The 19,386-nt window shown below is 42.7% G+C and overlaps 1 protein-coding gene across 5 annotated transcripts in view; it reads right to left on the bottom strand.

Annotated features, from left to right (window-relative positions):
* PPP6R1 (protein phosphatase 6 regulatory subunit 1) overlaps positions 1–17,281 on the bottom strand; it is a 59,248-nt gene extending 41,967 nt beyond the window's left edge. The window contains exons 1-2 of one of the 5 annotated variants that reach the window (XM_061590109.1): positions 17,070–17,159; positions 473–586 (exon numbers count right to left, since the gene is read on the bottom strand). The gene's annotated coding sequence lies outside the window, so the exon portion shown is untranslated. The other 4 variants (XM_061590113.1, XM_061590112.1, XM_061590110.1 and 1 more) reach the window with 4 other exon arrangements.
* Between the last annotated feature and the right edge of the window lie 2,105 nt (positions 17,282–19,386).

Below are 19,386 nucleotides of genomic sequence, written 5' to 3'. Positions count from 1 at the left end.
AGGGAATTGCAGAGGCTTCCATAAATACAAGGGGAAAGCAGCTTGATGTCAGCCTTGTAATTTAATGAACAAGAGATTTGCCCTCTTAATTCCCCTCTTCATCAGACTTGCTTGAAAATTGAAATATAAATAAAAAAATACATCTTTGTGGAAAAAAATGACTTCAACTGTTTTGGAAAAACCCCAGTGATTTGCAAGAGAAAGCTCCTGAGTCAACCCAAGAGAGGAGATTAGAAGCACGTGTTGACTGAAAGAGTGAATTATTAAACTACATTTTATGCAATTTCAGTCTTAAGAGATTTTGGTAGTAAAACGCCACCACCCCACATACCTATTGCAGAATCTCTTTTGCTACTTTGGGGAAGCATAATTGTTTTTGTAGACACCACTAGGCAGGCAAACAGAGCTTTAGGGTTCACCCTCGGAACAATCAGGACTGACCTGAATCAACCTTTTTACCTAGCACGCTTACCAAAGTTATCTCCAGCTCTGCTAATGTTGTTGTATTGCCTCCATCATAGATTCTGCAAGAATGTTAATGAAGATGGCACAGCTCTTTCCGATCTGCTTCCTTTATATCACCAGGCTGAAAATATTATTACATCTTAATGATTCCCACCAATCCAGGCTGTGTGCGCATTTGTAAGCAGAATTCCTCCAATAAGGTCAAACAATTTGTAATCCAATTAAAACAGTCCCTGTTTAACAAAGCATGAAAGACTTTGCTACTTGTGAGCAGCATTTGAGGTCCAGTGATTAGAGGCACAGGCTGGTGGGGAGGCTCTCCCATCTTCCTCTCAGCTGTTGCAAGTGAGGGAAGGAGAACAAAAATCCAATAGATTGGGAGCAGTTTTCTTCCACTATTCTTCTCCCTCACCCCAATGTAGCAAGGAAGACCTCAGCAGCAATCGAAGGGAGCAAAGAAATGAGGCAGAGAAAATATTTTGTTTTAAAAACAACAACACTGTACTTGAGCATTTGTCCTTACTGACAAACTATGCATTTTAGATGGAGCTTGGACAACAACGGGATGGTCTTTCCAGAAAATCTCCAGCAGGAACGTACACAATTGGGATTATTTGCAGGACAACTTGATCAGGTATAAAAGTCAGTTTTTGGGGTTTTTTAAGACAATAATGAGCCAGTTCACATATAATGCCAAGCATGGTTTGGCCATTCTTAGGTCTGCAAGCCTCTTCCTCCCCTTATGCACCAACCATGTCTGAACTGAGCCAGAAGCAAAAATTATACATACTTTTAAACCATGTTCCTACTCGCTAGTTTCCGACACTGGGGTGGTTCAGATGTAATGACAAAGTCACCGTTGGGCTGTCAGATCTCAGCCTTAGAATCAGATACCTCCTTCATCCTATCTCCTCACATGATCAGACTCTCCCCCCCCTCCAATAATCCAGGTTCGTATTCATGGTTTAAAGGGCAAGAACAAACCATACTTTGCAATGGCTTGCAAGCTTAAGTTTGCTTGAACCAAGAGGTTAATGAAGGAACCCAAGCATGTGAGAAGTAGTGGTGGACGGAAAAGGGGATCATGTGAATACAAGGCTCAGATCTAATGGCTAAACTTTTACCATGAGTTCTGAGCCATCCCAATATCAGAAGTCAGCTGTTAAGAACAGGGATTTATGTTTGTAAACCTTTTTATAAAAAAAAAAGTTTAACTTTTTTCTTTTTTCCTTTTTAAGATGTCTTCAAAGTTTTTAAAAAAAATGTTTTTAAAGATGTTTTGTTTTAATGTATTTTAAAGTCTGTTTTTATGATGTTTTAAAGTGTTTTTAGTGCTTTTGTTTGCCGCTCTGGGCTCCTGCTGGGAGGAAGGGTGGGATATAAATTTAATAATAAATAAATGAGCGATGTGTCTGGCTCAGCTCAGACATCTTGCCAAGCCATGGTTGAGGAAGCGAAACCATGGCTAACTACTGAGAGGATAAACAGCAAAAGCCAATAAGAACGAGACTGTGAATAACATCATGGGTGGGGTGGTTCTAGTAGCTAAGTTGAAGTTGAAATTGTGTTACTTCTCTTCTACTTTTGCCATATTGACTAGTTGTGTAATAGGATTGTTACAATGTGATGTTATATTTATAGTGTTGGTATGTTTTTTGTGTTGCTGTTATATCTGCCATTTGTTATTTCTCTATTATTGTTGTATTATTTTGCTTGAAATTGTTTTTGCCATTGTTTGACTTGCTGTAAGCTATTTCATATACAGTGTGTTTTTGTTTTCCTTTTTGTACGTCGCTTTGAGTCCTATTTTTGGGGAAAAAGCGACTAACAAATGCTATAAATAATAAATAAATAAACAAAAATAAGCAACTCTGACCCACATTTTATCAATTGTACATTTGGAAGCTCAAACTATGGTTTGGCTTGATTTCTGAATTGAGCTTCTGAGTTACTTCATAAAAAGCCCAAGGTTAACACAAAGTAGCTTATTAATGCTGCATAACTGACTCACACAAGTAAGGTGAATTTACTCACAGATTAGTACATACATAGACATATGGCAGTGTCTTATCCTGAATTAGACCACTGGTTCAGTTCAGCCCAGTATTGCCTACTGAGACAAGCAGCAGCTGTCCAAAGCATCAAAGAGAGAAAGGTTTCCCTTAGCAAAGACTGAACCTGGGGCCTTGTACTTGCAAAGTAGGCATTCTACCACTGAGCAATGGGATCGTTTCCACATGCCTCTGTAAAGATGACAACAAAACACAGGAACATTTCAACAGACTTGCAGACAGCAGTTCACCTGTGGACAGCAAGAATGGCCTGTGGGAAAGCTTCTGTAAATTAGAAATGTGCTTTGTTTTAGTAATGCATGGTATATCAGTGGCCTGAGGTATGTGTGGGAAGCTGTTCTGACAAACATTCTTGTGGACTAGTACGGGTGTGGTCTTACTTTGATTACTGCATTACAATTGGCTGTATCCTAACTAAACGAGTCACACAGGTCCCAATGGAATCAGTGTGAAAAATTAGCCATGACTAACTTGTCTGACTGACTTAAATGGGAACCAAATGCAACTAGCTCTCTGGATCCAACCCACTATATACCTTGTTTAGATTAGGATATTAGGGAAAGGGATGTGGGGAGCTACACACACACGTGGACTAAGTGGTTACTTAATCCTACAGGGAAGGAATTTAGTCCTCTGCATGTGTTTTCTGGGTTTAAAATCTCACTGGAGCAGCCTGTTTAATCCTGCATTCACTCAGAGCTAAAGCATGCTGAAAAATGGAAAAAGAATCCCACCCTGAGGGTATGGAAACACACTTCAGCTTGTCATATTTGCGAAGAGAGAGTAGCAAGAATCCCACAGCTCTGCAAGATTAAGGAGTAGCTGGCTCTATACCTTTAGTAGCCATGCCAAGCCTTGAGAAACCAAATCAGGTCAGACATGTAAGATTAGATTTTACAACCAGAAAACTCAGATTCTATACCAGGAACAAATAACACAAACCAGTTAAACTTAAGTCTGCTTCATCTGCATTCATGCTTGAGGCTTCAGCAACTGTACTGTTTTGTGAGACACTGATAGAGAAAAGGAATTCTGGACAGAACCATCCCAAGAACTAGACAAGATTTTGAATTAAAAATAAGCCCATAGCTATATTCTTGGTGGGCTGGAACATGTTTAATTCCAAGGCTGTAGCCAGTTAGCAGTATCCACAGCAGTATCCAGAGCAGTGATCCTGTTTTTTGCTTTCTATTATTTTCCAAAAACCATTGCTTTAACATCTATGCAAGCTCTTTTATACAACCTTTGATAAGGATATTAATTAGCATTAGAACATTTTGATTTTTTTTAAAGTAGTGGTGGCAGTACAGGCCAAGATTTATAGCTTGATGTGCCTTTTAAGTAAGTATCTCTTAAATAGTATTTATTGTTGCAGGTATCATAGTCATTGCTATAATAAATAAAACAAATCAGCAACAATGGTTAAGAAACATTATATGTACCATTTATAGCAGGGGTGAGGAACCAGTTTCAGCCCAAGGGTTGCATATGCTAGCCTTCTGGGGACCACATGCCAATGACAGACAGGGTGAATGAAAAATGCTGGGGGGCCATCTCACACTCCCTCTCTCTCTCATACACATCCCCACAGAAAATAAGTTTGAAGATCACCTCCTAGTATGGCAATTAGGTTTGAAAACAGCCTCTCATTGGAGCCAATGGGGAGCTTTTTTTCAAGCTTAATTGTAATGCAGGGGTCTCAGTGCACAGGAAATGTTAATCCTTCCCTCCCACACATTGCAATTAGGCTTGAAAACAGCCTCCCATTGGAACTGGAGACTCTTTTTAGGCCTAATTGCCGTGGGTGGGTGTGAGTGAGTGAGTGTGTGAGTGAGAGACCGACAGAGGCCCCAGAAGTCACATCTTGCTCAGGGGCCAGAGTTACCCTACTCCTGATCTACAGAATTCAGAACACTTAATATGCTTATGCCCTCAAATTTATAAGAGCACTATACACTATGAATTGTGTATCATATTACAGTTTACCAAATGAAGACCGCAGCAGTTCCCCCCTCAAGTTCTGAGTGGCCACTGTAGATCTAGGTACACTGTCACAACTTTATCTTAGAGACAGTATAGATATGATCTTAATTTAGGCATACCCTGTAACAGATTAAATATGAATTTCTCCCTTGGTTCAGACTATAAAGAAAAATGCAGTAAGCTTTGACATAAATCTTCTACTGTAGGGGCACTACAAATACAGAAGCACTGTTTGTTCTCCTGGCATTTTTCAGTTAAGTCATACCTAAGCTCTGCTATGTGCGATTCTAAATAAGGCTCAATCGCTCCTGCTCTAAGAGCTACATTTTTTCCGGACACCAGCTAAAGAGCTTGTAAAGCCAAAAGTTAAGGCCTAGATTTCAACTATTCCTCGCTGGCATTTTCATAATCTTGTTATTCTGAGCTGCAGAAGAGAATTCAACAGATAATGGCACATTAATTGTTGAAAGATGTGTATAGGCCTCAAATTCATGCCAATTCTTATTCAGCTTACCAATACCAAGGTAAGAGAAAGTTGGTTAATTTAACATAGTTTACACTTCACCTCCCAATACAAAATTTCCAAGATCACTTACAAACATGTATAATAATCACCATAAACCCATTATTAAAAATGAACAGATTGACAGTACTATTTTTCAGCAGCAGCAACATTCTCAAGAGCCATTTTAAAGCCAGCAAGTCATTGAGAGCCATTAAAAGCCAGATGATAATTCATTACAACCCCAGAAAAACAAAGTTGTTTAGTCCTGATGATAGGTAAACAGATAAGAGAAAGGAATTCCATAGCTGAGGTGCCATCACTGAGAAGGCTTCTCTCTGCCACCCATCTCACCTCACAAGATGGGAGCACACCCAAAGCTGTGCCTCCTGCAAAGAACGTAACTACGTAGGTTTATATGGTTACTTTGCAAAAGACTACTAGGATCATTGCCAGAACCCATGGAGAACAACTGCACTACAGCAGCACCTGTGATACATCAAATACTGAATTGCACAAGATGGTCACAAAGGTTGTGGGGGGCAGGGAGAGAAAAAGATACTGGGGAACGAATGAGGCTGGATTAAGGGGTCTTGTGGAGCTTTCCAGTGCAATTAGGTAGGTCAGGAAAGCTGAAGATATAGGGAGGAATTTTAAATTCCAGCAAGAGTTGGAAGGCCATCTATGCTCTATTTAAAAATGCCCTTTACTTTGGGTGCATGAATATGACCCTATTTAGCAAGCCTCCTAAAAGCTGGTAACTTTAACATGTGCATAAATACTCTCAAGTCAAAAAGTGAACATTTTCTGGCCACTCTCCTGCTGTGTTTAACAAACAGATCTTTTGTGGCATTTGTAGAATGCAGACCAAAGGTTGGACAAAGACACCTGGTCAAAGATTCGGTTGCCAAGAACAACTTTATTGATAATTTTCAGGACAAATTATTGGGGAGCAAACCCAGGGATTGAGCAAAATGATTCTAACCCCACATGGTAGGTGCCTGGGCAAAATAATAATGCTTGTCAAACCCCCCTTAAAAAAGGAAAAACCAACACTACAGCACGTGTTTAGATTTAGCTACCATGCTATACCATTAAGAAGCAGGGCAGAGACATTTCTTATATTTCTTATCAATAAAACCACTTGATGAGTGATTGCTATCCTTAGGGGGGCTAATGCCAGCTACACAACCATCCCAAAGAACAGACTCAAACAGAAGTTACACAAAATAAAAAAAACCACTTCCATGCCAAGTTTGCTCATAGTGCTCCATTTGCACACTTGATACTGAAGCAAGCCTTTGGATTCTTTTTTTTTTTAATGGAAAGCAATAGCTGCCAGGGCTGTGGAGTCAGAGTCGTGGAGTCGGAAGCAATTCTGGGTGGAGTCGGAGTCAGTAGAAATGTACCGACTCCGACTCCTTCAATCCCTGGGGCTGATGGGAGTTGCAGTTCAAAAAAGTAACTTTTCCAAGCTCTGGATTCACGTGGTGGTGATGAAATGCCTTGTGCTACCATTTTACTACAGTAAATTTGTTATTACTAGTTAATATACATTTGCCATTTATGAAGGAGTCAGACAGTAGAAAAATAGAGGAGTCGGAGTCGAAGGTCTGGCGTACCGACTCCACAGCCCTGGTAGCTGCAGTGACAAGAGGAGTGGCATGGGTGGGGGAATCTGCCCCGAGGCCATGGGAGGGGGCAGAGCCATGCAGCCACAAAAGCCTTACTGAAGAGCAGAAAGATCACACTACCTGCATGTTTTGAAAAGACTTTTCCAGCCTCTAGGTTTAGAAATTTCTAAAATAAAAAAAGATTATGAATCCCAAAAGACAAAGAACTGGAAGCTTAGGGCTTTGAACAACTATTTGCTATACAGGTTTTAACATTACACACTCATACTACATAAGTTTTAATATACACAGTTGCACTACAGAGTGTCAAAACAGCTAAACTTAACTAAAGCACAGTGATTAGTATTTCTTAGTTGGCTTCCATGATACTTCAAAACTGCTTATTGCATTTCTTATTTGTATACTGGCACATGCTGTATGATGCCATTAATATTTCCAAGACACTCACTCACTTTCTCATTCTTTTACTCATTCATGACTCCAGAGTGCATCCCAGATAATCTTCTGGCCCCACACACCCTCAGTTAGAGGGATCAGCCAAGGTCACTTGCACAACTTCACTGAAGCTTGGCCAACTGGTCACAATTCATTAATGAGCCCTTCATAAACTTTTGTAAGTGGCAGGCCAAATAGCCAGCGTGCATGGCCACAGAAGAAGAATCACTGGGGTTCAGCTGAGGTGAAAGAGAGGCTTGTGCTGGTCTCAAATTCACCACAAACTCAAGCAGGCATCAGTGATTATGTCATGATCAGTTAAGGATCATGACTGGTAGCACAAAACTTCTGTGCAGAAATTGAAGTATTCCAAGTATTAGAGCTTGTGCACAACTCATACGGATAGTACATAGGGGCGCTAGGGAAAGAGAGAACACAGAATTGGGCAAACAGAAGAACTTAGCCAGTGTCTAATGGTTAGTATGGATAGTAGGGCTAGAGCAGAGATGGGGATCCTGTGGACCTCCACATCATTCCCTTCATCCCTTAATATTAGCCAGGCTGGGCTGGGGCTAATGGAGGTTGTAGTCTAACCACATCTCTAGAGGCAGAGGTTCCCAAACCCTGGGCTACAGTCTGGAGCTGGTGATTTAAGACACAGGAGACACTGATCAGAACTTCAGGAAAAACAGGAGGAAGGGCAAATGCTGGATTCAGACTAAGTGAAGCAAAGAGACAACTTGCATGTATAGAGACTACTCCCTACTGATGGATTAAGAGGAAAGTAAAAACTTCCCAGGACTGAGAATTTTTCAAATGGGTAGATCTTTGCTTGTTGTGAAAGAGTGGAGATACTGGTTTTGCTGGCCCAACCATTCTGCAACATGGCTACTGAAAGAGGGCCTTCTCAGTATTAGTTACCATATTATGGAACTCCCTTCCTAAGCATTTTCACCTAGCACCTTCTTTATCACCTTCTAGGTGCCAAGCGAAGTCCACTCTATGCTCTTAGGCTTTTAATTATATTTGACTGCCATTTAAGATAAATAAGCCTCCTTTAGTTGAATGACTGTTTTAAATGAATCATTGGTTTTACTATCTTTATCTGATCTTTCACTTCTGTTATGTTTTATCTTTATTATGTTAAAACTTCCAAGGATTTGCAAAAATATGGGATTTAAAGACTCAAATTAAATAACCTTGGGTAGGGCTAAATGTATACAGAGAAGTTTTTTTTATGTACATGACCCTCATCACAGGATAGCAGAAGATGGTCTCTTTTGCAAACCTCCAATTTCACTACTGGCAAAGAGTTTAAGGCCATGTGCTTCCTCTGCTAGGATCAACATCTAGAACAGTCAATCTCATGTATACCTCAGATAATTTCCAGAATCATGAATTTGATTGTCACTCTCTGGCTGACCCCCCCTTTCCTACATTATCCTTGCTAAACCCACCTACTACTCTACTACATAGTCTTGACTTTGAACTAGTTTATACTAATGGTTGTGTCAACACAAAAGCAACCACACTTTGGAGTGGGATAGGCACAGCTGCACAATAGTAATTCTTGCCCTCAGCAGCCACAGATAGCGATCTTGCAGAGGCAATGGTACCCAAAGCCAATGGGAAACTTGCTAAGAGATGAGGCGAGTGTGTATGTATTTAAAAGACGTCGCAGAACACCCATGCAGGAGACCCAAGGTAGATATGCCCACCTCTATCAGATGCCACTAAAGCCATCATCAGTCAAGAACTCTGAAATGTTGCAGTGCTGCCTTTACAGTGTGTTCTTCCCAGTGCACCCCAACAGTTTCAGTCTAGCTATGCTACACGCTCTTACTCAAACTGCATGTGCACACAAGCATGTTGAAATATGTGTAGAGCACTAGGCCCAAGACCACAACCTCCCTCCTTTAAAAAAAACACAACTTTCAACACTTGCCAAGCTCTGTAATCAGAAAACCTGAATTCCGCATTCTAAATAAAGTTTATGAATAGGGGAGAGATCTACATTATGTCAAGTACTTGGTTTGGCAATACCTGGAGTGACAATGGAGAGAAAGTCCAATATATGTATGTGGGATGGGGAGAAGAAAGGGGTTAGGGCTATAGTGATATGCCTTCTCTCCTGAACAAAAGCAAATGCTGATTATTTCTGTTCTCCTAGTCTTTTGGTAGACCTACCTAGGCTTTTATCACATTGTGGAGGCACAATGATATTAGGATCACTACAGAGAACCAGTAAGTTATAAAGGAAGGCTGGCACGGGCTGGGGAGGACAAGTTGGATTTAGGGTTCCATGCGAGAAGGCAGCAAAGTAAGAGTAGGGCCATTTTATTTCATTAAAGATTATAGCTAAAATAATATATATTAAGGACGTAAGTCATGCTGTATCAGTATCCATCTAGGACCAGGAACCTGTCAACATTAACAAACCAGATGCTTTCAGGAAACCCACAAGTACGACACGTAGGAAACAAATCATCCCTGTCTATATGCTTGTTGGAACTCCAGAAAGTTGACAAGGCAGAACTTTCCTTTGCAGAGGTCATGCTGATGTTCCCTCTGGATGCCTTGTTCTTTTATATGTGCAATAATTCTAGCTTTAATAATGGATTCCACCAATTCATCCAGGGCTGATACTAACAGGCCTGCAATTTCCTGGCTCCCCCTTGCATCCTTTTTTTAAAAAATTGTGTTAAGAATAGGCAAGAAAGAAATGGGAAAAGGGGATAGTTAAGGCAAGATGGAGAAGAAGGTGCTTTTGAAACATGGCAAGACCCAAACCAAAAAATGGGGATGCATTGGAACAATTTCATCACACGGCCTAGAAATCTGTTAGCCAATCGAAGCCAATGTTCTCATGATTCCACATACGTCTGGCTCTCCCAACCCAGGTCAGTATACCCTACTTAGGAAAATACTAGGTTCATCTAACTACTACAGCTTTTTAAATCTCAACTTGGAAGAGTTACTTTCACCACTGTATAAATAAGCATACAGAACTTATATTGGTCTCTGAGCACAGTATCAAGCAGATTCACAAATTTCAAGATTACCTATTATAGCAGAGGTAGCTAACACGATGCCCTCCAGATGTTGTTAGACTCCAAGTATCATAATCTTTGAACCATCATACTGGCTGGGGTTGATGAAACATCTGGAAAACACTACTCCTGTCCTAGAGTAGCAGCTTTCAAACTTTCTATCTCCGGGGAGCCCTTTCCATACCAGCTAGCCTGCCAAGAGACTCTTGTGCATCTTCCACAAAACCCTCTGCATGTTGCAGAGTATTTCAAGATCTGTTCTGGGTCACCCACTTGTTGGGAGTCACCCCCTGAATTAAATCATATGCAGCACACTCTTCTACTGGCTGCATGCTGTCAGGAAACAGCAATGATGCCGAGCAATGATGCTGAGCAAGCTGTCTACTATGGAAGCTTATCCACCATTACTTACCCCCTAATAAGCAGCCAAGAAACCTGGTGTCATGAGGCCTGCAGAACAGTCCTCAAGTGATGAAGAAGAAGAAGAGGACGAAGATACACAGTGGGACTTGGAGGAGGGCCCTAGAACTTGCAACCAGGAAGTGCTAAGGCAGTAGGTTTCAGTACTTTTGACAATGACAGCTCCTCCCCCTGAGCTATCTGCTGACCAGGAGTCCGTTCCTTCTTTTCCCCTCCACTCCTTCCTTTCCGGCACTGCTGCCATGCACACCCCCTCTAGAGGATCTCAATGAAGTGCCACCACTCTCATCACCCCAGACATGCAGACAACTGAGACAGCAGACACAGCTGGCCCCTACTTTCCCACCTTGAATGAGTGCTCGCGTGCGCGTGCACTCCCATTCTCCTCATGCAAGTAGAAAGAGTCCGTCCAAGCCTACTTAAGGGTTGTAAGGGGAGGTGTTTAATTGCTGAGACAACGTCTTAGCTTTGAGTAGTCATGTCTAGTTATGCCGTGTAGAGCTACAGAATCTTGTGTGACCTGTCAGCTAATCCATGAAGTGAACTACACTGGAGTTTTTCATTAAACATACTGGAGAAAATACAGCAGCGGGTCTGGATCCGATTCCAACGGCTCAGGCCAGGACACCTGGGGAGCAGTTTGAAAATGAGAGGAAACAAGACCATGCAAGCCAGCCTTGGAAACAAGGGGGGAAAATTTAACCCACAAACTTATACTTGGCTAGCTGCACACACATGCCTATGTTATCTGTTTGTGAGATGCAAAGCAGTTCGTCTCTAATTTTTAAAATATTCCCCTGCTGGTAATCACCATCCTCACTCTCAACACACCAAGGCCTTTTTGCCATTAAAAAATTATTCAAATTCTTTTATTACCTATTTTTGTTCTATCTGAAAGCCGCATTCTTATCCAACCTGAACAGAGATTACTTATTTAATGAGATCACCTCTTAAGTAATTAAACCACTCACCAACTCACCTGGGGCAAGTAGCCAAGCCACAAAATGGATTGGCCCACCTCTCAATCCCTTCCTTCTTAGCAGGAGGGGGGGAAATCTGTAGCCCTCCAGATGCTGTCGAACTACAACTCCTATCATCCCTGACCACAGGCCATGTTGGTTGGGGCTGATGGGAGTTGGAGTTCAACAACACCTGGAGGGCCACAGGCTCCCCACCCCTGCTTTATAGCCAAAGCCTGCAGCCATAATTATGTGTTACATTCCCACCACCAGGGAAACAAAGTGCAGTGCTTCTGCTGCTAGGAGTCAGACAGAAGACCAAGAATACTAGCTGCCATGGTGTTGCGGTTCCTTGGCAGGGGACAGCTATCTGCATCCTGGTGCAAGTGATCTACACTGTTATTTCATCAGGGGAAACACAGTGCTGGTACGAAAATTAAACAGGAAAAATCCTGAACGTCCACTAAGAAAACAATGGTGGCTTCCCAATGAGTGCTCCTATATGATACACATTTGTCACAGCCATCCATCACTTTTTAAGGTGGACATAACCCCTCATAATGGGTACACCCAATAACCCTTGAATGGTCCAAAATATTTAGCAAGGGTGTGTGCCTGAAACACCCAAGAATTCCTTACTCGTGTAGACAGGGTTTATCTCAGGAAAACCACCCTTGGATAACACCCTTGGTATCTTGCTTGTATAAACAAGACTTAAGTCAACCCAGTTCAGCTGACTATTCCAAAAAGATCAATTTAACTTTGCTGGCAATTATCTGGTGATTGTATATTGAGTGGGCAGTTCCTTACACCACAGCTCCGTTGAAGCTTAGCAAGAGGTGGTATTTGACAAAACAAGAGCTAATTTACTGTGGCACAATCTCTCATATCTGGCTTATGTGCAACAAGGCCTTGTCCCCTACTGTTGATTGAGCAGAGAAGTATGCATTACTCCTGCCCCAGATCAACCCTGCTGTGGGAAATAAATACGGATTTCAAAGCCCAGGCTGTCTGTCAAAAGGTACTAAAAGAGAAGCTTTGTTGGAATTTCAAGTCTCTTATTTCAATTACTTCCTTATGTGCTGATTGCAGCAGTGGGATTAGTTTTATGTCTCTTCTGCCAAAGCTGTCAAAGAAGGCTGCAGCTGTACACCTCCGAGATTTAACCATGCCTAGCTATGGATCTTGAACTCTTGCTGTAGGCTTTAAAAAAAAAAAAAAAACCACCAGCAGCTCTAAGATGACCTCTCCCACGTATAGGATGAAAAAGGTTGAAGCTTCCCCAAATTTAACCAAGACAGAACAGAGAGACTGATGGGATCCCCATTTCCCTTGCCTTTAATATCAGACAGATCAATGGAAAGGGGAAGGAACATTGTCATAGACCTTGTGTATATTTTAATCTCACCAATGGACAGCAGCCAAAGAAAAAGAGAAAAATTGCATGCACACTTCTTAAGTCCTCCAGACTCAGTTCTAAAGTAGCAAAACTGCCAGAGGATTTTGGGAGGCAGGAGGGAGGGGAGAGGGGACAATGAAATAATATAATTCATCCAAGACTCCTTAGTGTAACCTTTGGTTGAAGTCAGATCCAAAAACTATAAAAGCACAAAACAAGTTCCCCCCACTCCACAACCGTACCCCAAAGACTCCTTGGATCCACTTTCCAATTACGTGCCTCTATCCTTTGCATTGGAGTCAAACTCTCAGTTCAAGAGTATCCAAAAGTAGGTACAATCATTAGATCAGTCAAGGCACATGCATTCTCATAAAAAAGAAAACCAACCTAACAGTAATATGCAGATTCACTGTGCATGTCACATGTGAAAGGTTATGCAGTATATCCAGTGGGATGGAACTAGGCTAATTTAGTTGCACTTATTAAAATATTATCAACTTGTCCAACTGATTTCAAAGAGAACCAAGTTCAACTAACTTAGGCTGCAATCCTATACACATTTACTTGCAGGTAAGTGCCATTGAAGACAGTCATTTCTGAGTAAACTTTAGGGTTGTACTGTTACACTGGATTCAACTCAATGCGTGCACATCACATAACAGAGATAGGCAAAACTCAGATGTGCCCCCAAATGTCTGGACTTGATTCTACAAATGCTGATTACTATCACAGCTCTCTATCACTGCTAGATTAAAATTAACCTCTCTACCTTTCTGACAATGTGCTGTTGCAATGACTTATTACAATAGCAAACATACAATAAACAAAAGCCACTACCGTTTCTGATATTTGGCACATTTTATTGGCTGAGGAACAAATGAAGCTGTCGCTGATGGGGTTATAACAAAAAATGTCGGAACCCTCTCTCCCACCACCCAAAAGTCAGTGTAAGATAAGTACAAAATTCTCTTACTATTTAATCCTGTTGTGCCACAGCAACAGTGGAGATGACTGTAGGTTTTGAAGCCTTCTGCCCCTAATCTTCACTAGCCTGAGCTGCATTGCCAACAGCTCAAACCAATGTCATTGCTCACAAGCTACAAGCTGTTTCTCCTGTTGCCCAAGCATTAGAACTCCCACTCTCTCTCCACAACTCTTCACATCCTTTCCCAGAGCACAAATACTCCATTCCGAAACCAAGCTGAGTGTCTCTCATTCACTTTAAGACATGAACATACACACACATACACGATGCTATGATGATTGTAATTCACTTAGCAGTCTTGTCCTTGGTCAATACACTATCATTCCCGCAAGCTCACTTTCATGAATCTGCTCTTTCTGGTTTCATTTATTTTAATGACAGAGCGAAGCAAGACCAAGAAAACATTAGGTCCACAGAAACTGTGGCAAGTGCTATGAATTAAAAGGAATAAATAAATCAGAAGTCAGGAGAAAAGTCCACTTCAGATTCCTGTTCAGAAAGCTCACCAGAAGTAGGCATTTAAAGTAACTAGATGTATATGGATTCCTCTCCATATACACCGAGGATTCAGGACTCGCATATCCAAATGTCTCAGTAAAGAAACAAGCTATAGGAAGGAAAGCCAGTATCCAACTTCTTGATCCTAAAAATGCCAATCAGCTAGCCTTTGAACGGAAAAACAAAATTCATCTGCTTTTTCAGCTTGCAAGCATAAAACCACCACCCCATCACCAGTTGAAGCCACCTCAAGAAGATAACACAGCAGTAATGGCCACCAGCTTGGATGGCTTTAAAAGAAGATTAGACAAATTCATGGAGGACAGGGCTATCAATGGCTACTAGCCATGATGGCTGTGCTCTGCCACCCTAGTCAGAGGCAGCATGCTTCTGAAAACCAGTTGCCGGAAGCCTCAGGAGGGGAGAGTGTTCTTGCACTCGGGTCCTGCTTGCGGGCTTCCCCCAGGCACCTGGTTGGCCACTGTGAGAACAGGATGCTGGACTAGATGGGCCACTGGCCTGATCCAGCAGGCTCTTCTTATGTTCTTAATAATATATTTTCTCCATATATTCCAGTAATATATTTTCTGCATAGACTTCAAAAACATGAGGAAACTCAGTCAATGCAAAAGTTCCCAACTAAGGTAGCAAACATATCGAAAGACAGCCCACCTCCCAATCCTACACAAAATTTCCACACACATCATAGTGAAAGTGGTAGAAGCCCAAACCCAACAGAGGAAACTGGTCAGCTCCTGCCCTAAAGTGAGATGGTGAACCATTATACCTCTGACTCAACAAATACAGCACAGATTAGAAGTCACATATGGCAACTGATGAGGGACAGAGCAAAATGACAGTCACATTTTTGGAGCTTAGCAGGAAAATAAAAAGTTATGGAAAAAAGGGAATACAGTGTGGGAAATAACCAGAAGCCTTCAGTGAACAGCATGACACAGCCACCAGACTGTGGATGGAAAGAGGTTGAGAGATCAAGCCTTTTCAGGACATCTCTGTAAAAGGGAACCTAGGATCATAGCCCTTCAGGTTATTCAAAGTCAGCAAGGAGGCATTAGTGGTCCATGTGTACTCAGTTATCACCAGAACTTAGTTTATCCATTAACACACTTTAACCACCCTTTCATACACAACAGGTAGGTTACAGAGTGTTATGTAAAAAGGGTGAAGCTTCTCTCTGCTCTTTAAAAGCATGCAGGATTTTTAATTTACGTCAGCTATCACAGAATCATAGAGTTGGAAGGGGCCTTGTAGGCCATCGAGTCCAACTCCCTGCTCACAACAGGAAATCCACAGCTAGAGCATCTCCCGCAGATAGCTGTCCAGCCTCTGCTTGAAGACATCCAGCGAAGGGGATCCCACCACCTCCCTAGGCAGTCGGTTCCATTGCCAAACTGCCCTTACTGTCAAGAAGTTCCTTCTAATGTCCAATCTGAATCTACGCTCCTGGAACTTAAAACCATTAGACCTAGTCCTACCCTCTGGGGCAGCAGAAAACAAATCTGTACCCTCCTCTATGTGACAGCCCTTCAGGTACTTAAAGAGTGCAATCATGTCACCCCTCAGCCTTCTCTTTACCAGACTGAGCATGAGGAGCAAACCACAGACTAGCAATTATTTTGTATAGCATAAGAAGAAAGAAACATACAAACTGACTACCGGTAGGTGCTTCAGTGGTAAATAAAGGTAAATGGTTTATTGCTGAGGACGGAGGTGGGGGGAGAGAACAGAGGATAAAAGATTTGGGAAAGGTTAGATATCGGGAGAAAAGTACACCAGGGGTGAAAGCTTAATATACAGGGCCCTGTATCCATGAATACACTCTTTTGCTCCAAACCCATCATACCCAGAAGAGCAAATAAGAGTTAAGAATATTGTGTGTGCACACTAATATGCCTGAGGAAATTACTACCCCATCCTTGGGAAAGGCACTAAAATCGGGGCTTGCACAGCTTTTAAAAAGCAGACAAGACATCTGTTTATCAGCATGACTGGCTGGTGGCGAGGAACGCCAAATAAGTTTTTAAAAAGAACACTGGCTTTATAAACTTTCATTTCAGTCAACTAGGTATCAATTATTTTTCAAATGGGGTTTTAAGCTTATATTCCCTGATCTTTTGGGGGATGCTGGAAAGCGTTTGTTGGGGGGTGAGCCTGGAGAGTCCTCCCTCCTCGTCAACACGCCCCAACCGCACGTAACCAGAGAGGCAGATAAACTGTATCGTTGCTGTTGCTGTCAGAGATAATTAAAAAGCTATAAAAGAGCTTGATTAGATGCATGTGATGAGGAACAGGCGATGGGGGAAGCCGTCGAGTCGGAGGAAGAGGGGGTAAGAGAGAGGGAGAGAAGGAAGAAGGCTCGTTACCTGACACAGAGAAAGAGGTGGGCCTCGAGAGGAATTATGGGATATGGAGAGAGGAAAGGATAAAAGTCAAATAGGGGGAGGAGAATATACAGGGGGGTGAATTATACGGGGGAGGGTCTCCCTTAGGGAGCTCTAAAATGGCGGCAGTTGCCTTCCCATACAGCTCCCCTCTCTCTCACACACACACTATATGCATGTATGTATGTGTATTAACGCCCACACAAGCACACACACACACTCGCCCCCTCTTCCTTCCCCCGCCCCCACCATCAACCGCTCTCACCGGGCTCGAGCCCCTCCTTCCTGCCCCTTCTTCGCTCGCGGGAGGGGCACCTCTTTCACTCGCTTTGCCTCTTTTTTTTCTTTCTCTCACCGCCGCGATCCCACAATCCCCCGCGCGCACCAACAGCGGCCGACCTGCTGTTTCCTTCTCCTGTTTAACCCCTCCTCTCCTGACTCCGCGTTCTGTTCCCTTCCGCTTGGCTCCTCCTCTTTCTCCTCTGCGCGCTCTTTCTCCCGCCTCCTCCCGCTTAGCCCCTCCCCTCTCCTTAGTCCCTCTCTGCTGCGAGGACTCCCGTCTCCTCGCTCGCTGGCCGAACACGAAGGGTAGAAGAGAAGAACCTGCGCATGCGTTAGGTTCACTCGCCGCCTTCTCCGACTTGCGTGAGACGTATAATGTGCTCAGAGTCGGCGTTAAGTGTGGCTCGCTTTCAATACAGTCTCTATTTATTCTCAAACGAAAATTGCACAGCCTTACCCGTCTCTGTTTTAACCCCGTGCCTCTTTCTTTGTTTCTCTTTCTTCTTAACGGGTTTTTATTGTAGATTTATTGAAACATTTTATGAACACAATTTGCGGACCGGTTGCAGCAAAATCAACAAGAGCCTGGTGGCACCTTGAACAAAAATGGAAATGGCCTGCCTTCAAATTGATTCCCACTTACGGCGGCCGTATGAATAGGATTTTCACGGAAAGCAGATTAAGAGGGTGATTTTACCATTGCCTTCCTCTGAGGTTGAGAGGCAGCGACTGGCCCAAGGTCACCCATTGAGCTTCATGGCTGTGTGGGGATTCAAACGCTTGTCTCCCAGGTCATAGTACTGCACAAAGCAGGACAAGGGAGCTCCAGTACTAAGGCTGTAGTTTGGCTTAAACATGTCGGGAACTCACTATCTTGGTCACTGCCAAGTATGAGGACTGGGTAAGCAGTTTGGATACACAACAAATTTATATTATGGCATAAGCTTTCCTGAACTAACAGCTCACTTCATCAGATGCACCAAGTATTGTCCCCAGTTACATGGATGAGGGGTGCGGATTCTATGGTAAACAGTGGAGAAAGGGACAGAGTGCCTTTGTCCAGTTTGGTCTGTAGATGGTTGATGATACCTTTGAGGAGTTTCGGCTGGGAATGATAAGTGAGCATACAAAGAGCTCTGCTGGATGAGACTAAAGAAGGGCCATCTAGTTCACCATCCTCACAGTAGCCAACCAGATGGCTATTGGGAAAACTGCAAGCAGGACTTGGGTGCAATGGTGCTGTCTGCACTTGCGATTCCTGCTTACTGGTATTCAGAGGCATACCACCTCCAACACTGGAGAGTACAAAGCCATTGCAGCTAGTAACAGCTGATAGCTTTATCCTCTTTTGCGGGCTTCCCATAGGCATCTGGTTGGCCACTGTAAGAACAGGATGCTGAACGAGATGGGCTGTTGCCTGATCTAGCAGGACTCTTCTTGTGTATCTCATGTTCTAAAAGCCATACAGATTGGTGGCTGTAACTATATCTACTAAAAAGCCCCAAGTGTTGCAACCTTTCTTCAGCGGGGAGTTGCTGCAATCATTTCGGTTGCCCTTTCCCAGTTCTATATCCTTTTTGTGGTGAGGCAACCAGAACTGCACACAGTATTTTAAGCATGGTTGAACCACAGATGTGTAGAATGGCATTAAGATATTGGCAATTTTATTTTCAATGCCATTCCTAACATTCCTAAAATGGATGTCACTTTTTTCACAACTGCCACACACGGGCTGCATTCAGATGGCACTTTATTCCGTCTTCTCAGTGTTTCCTTACCTCTTACTTTCCACATTTTATGTGATCTTTCACACGACATAAAAGCCACTTCTAGAAAACTTGGAAAATCTAATGGAAGTTTAGCACTCATTTCCAAGTTGTTTCCAGAAAAGTCCATTTGCTCCTGGTAAGACAACTACAGCTGTTCCTGGACTGGGAGAGCTTGACCACAGCAGTTCAGGCACTGGTGACTTCAAGATTGGACTACTATAATGCACAGTACGTGAGGTTTCCCTTGCACTTCACCCAGAAACTGCAGTTAGTGTAAAATGCTGCAGCCAGATTCCTGACAAGAGTGACACCCTGTCAGCATATAATACCTCTCTTCAGCGATCTGCAGTGGTTGCTGATTTGTTACTGGGCCAAGTTCAAGGTGTTTCTATTGGTTTATAGAGCCCTTAACAGCTAGGGACCAGTTTATTTGTGGGACGGCCTTATTTCATATGGGCCCACTCAAGCATTTGGATCTGTGGCACTGGTACAGTTACATATTTGTTCTGCACTTGTAAGAAATCATTCTTT

This window comes from Rhineura floridana, chromosome 11, assembly GCF_030035675.1.
Source record: "Rhineura floridana isolate rRhiFlo1 chromosome 11, rRhiFlo1.hap2, whole genome shotgun sequence".
NCBI classification, from domain to species: Eukaryota; Metazoa; Chordata; class Lepidosauria; order Squamata; family Rhineuridae; genus Rhineura; species Rhineura floridana.
This window is presented reverse-complemented; position numbering and strand designations above follow the sequence as displayed.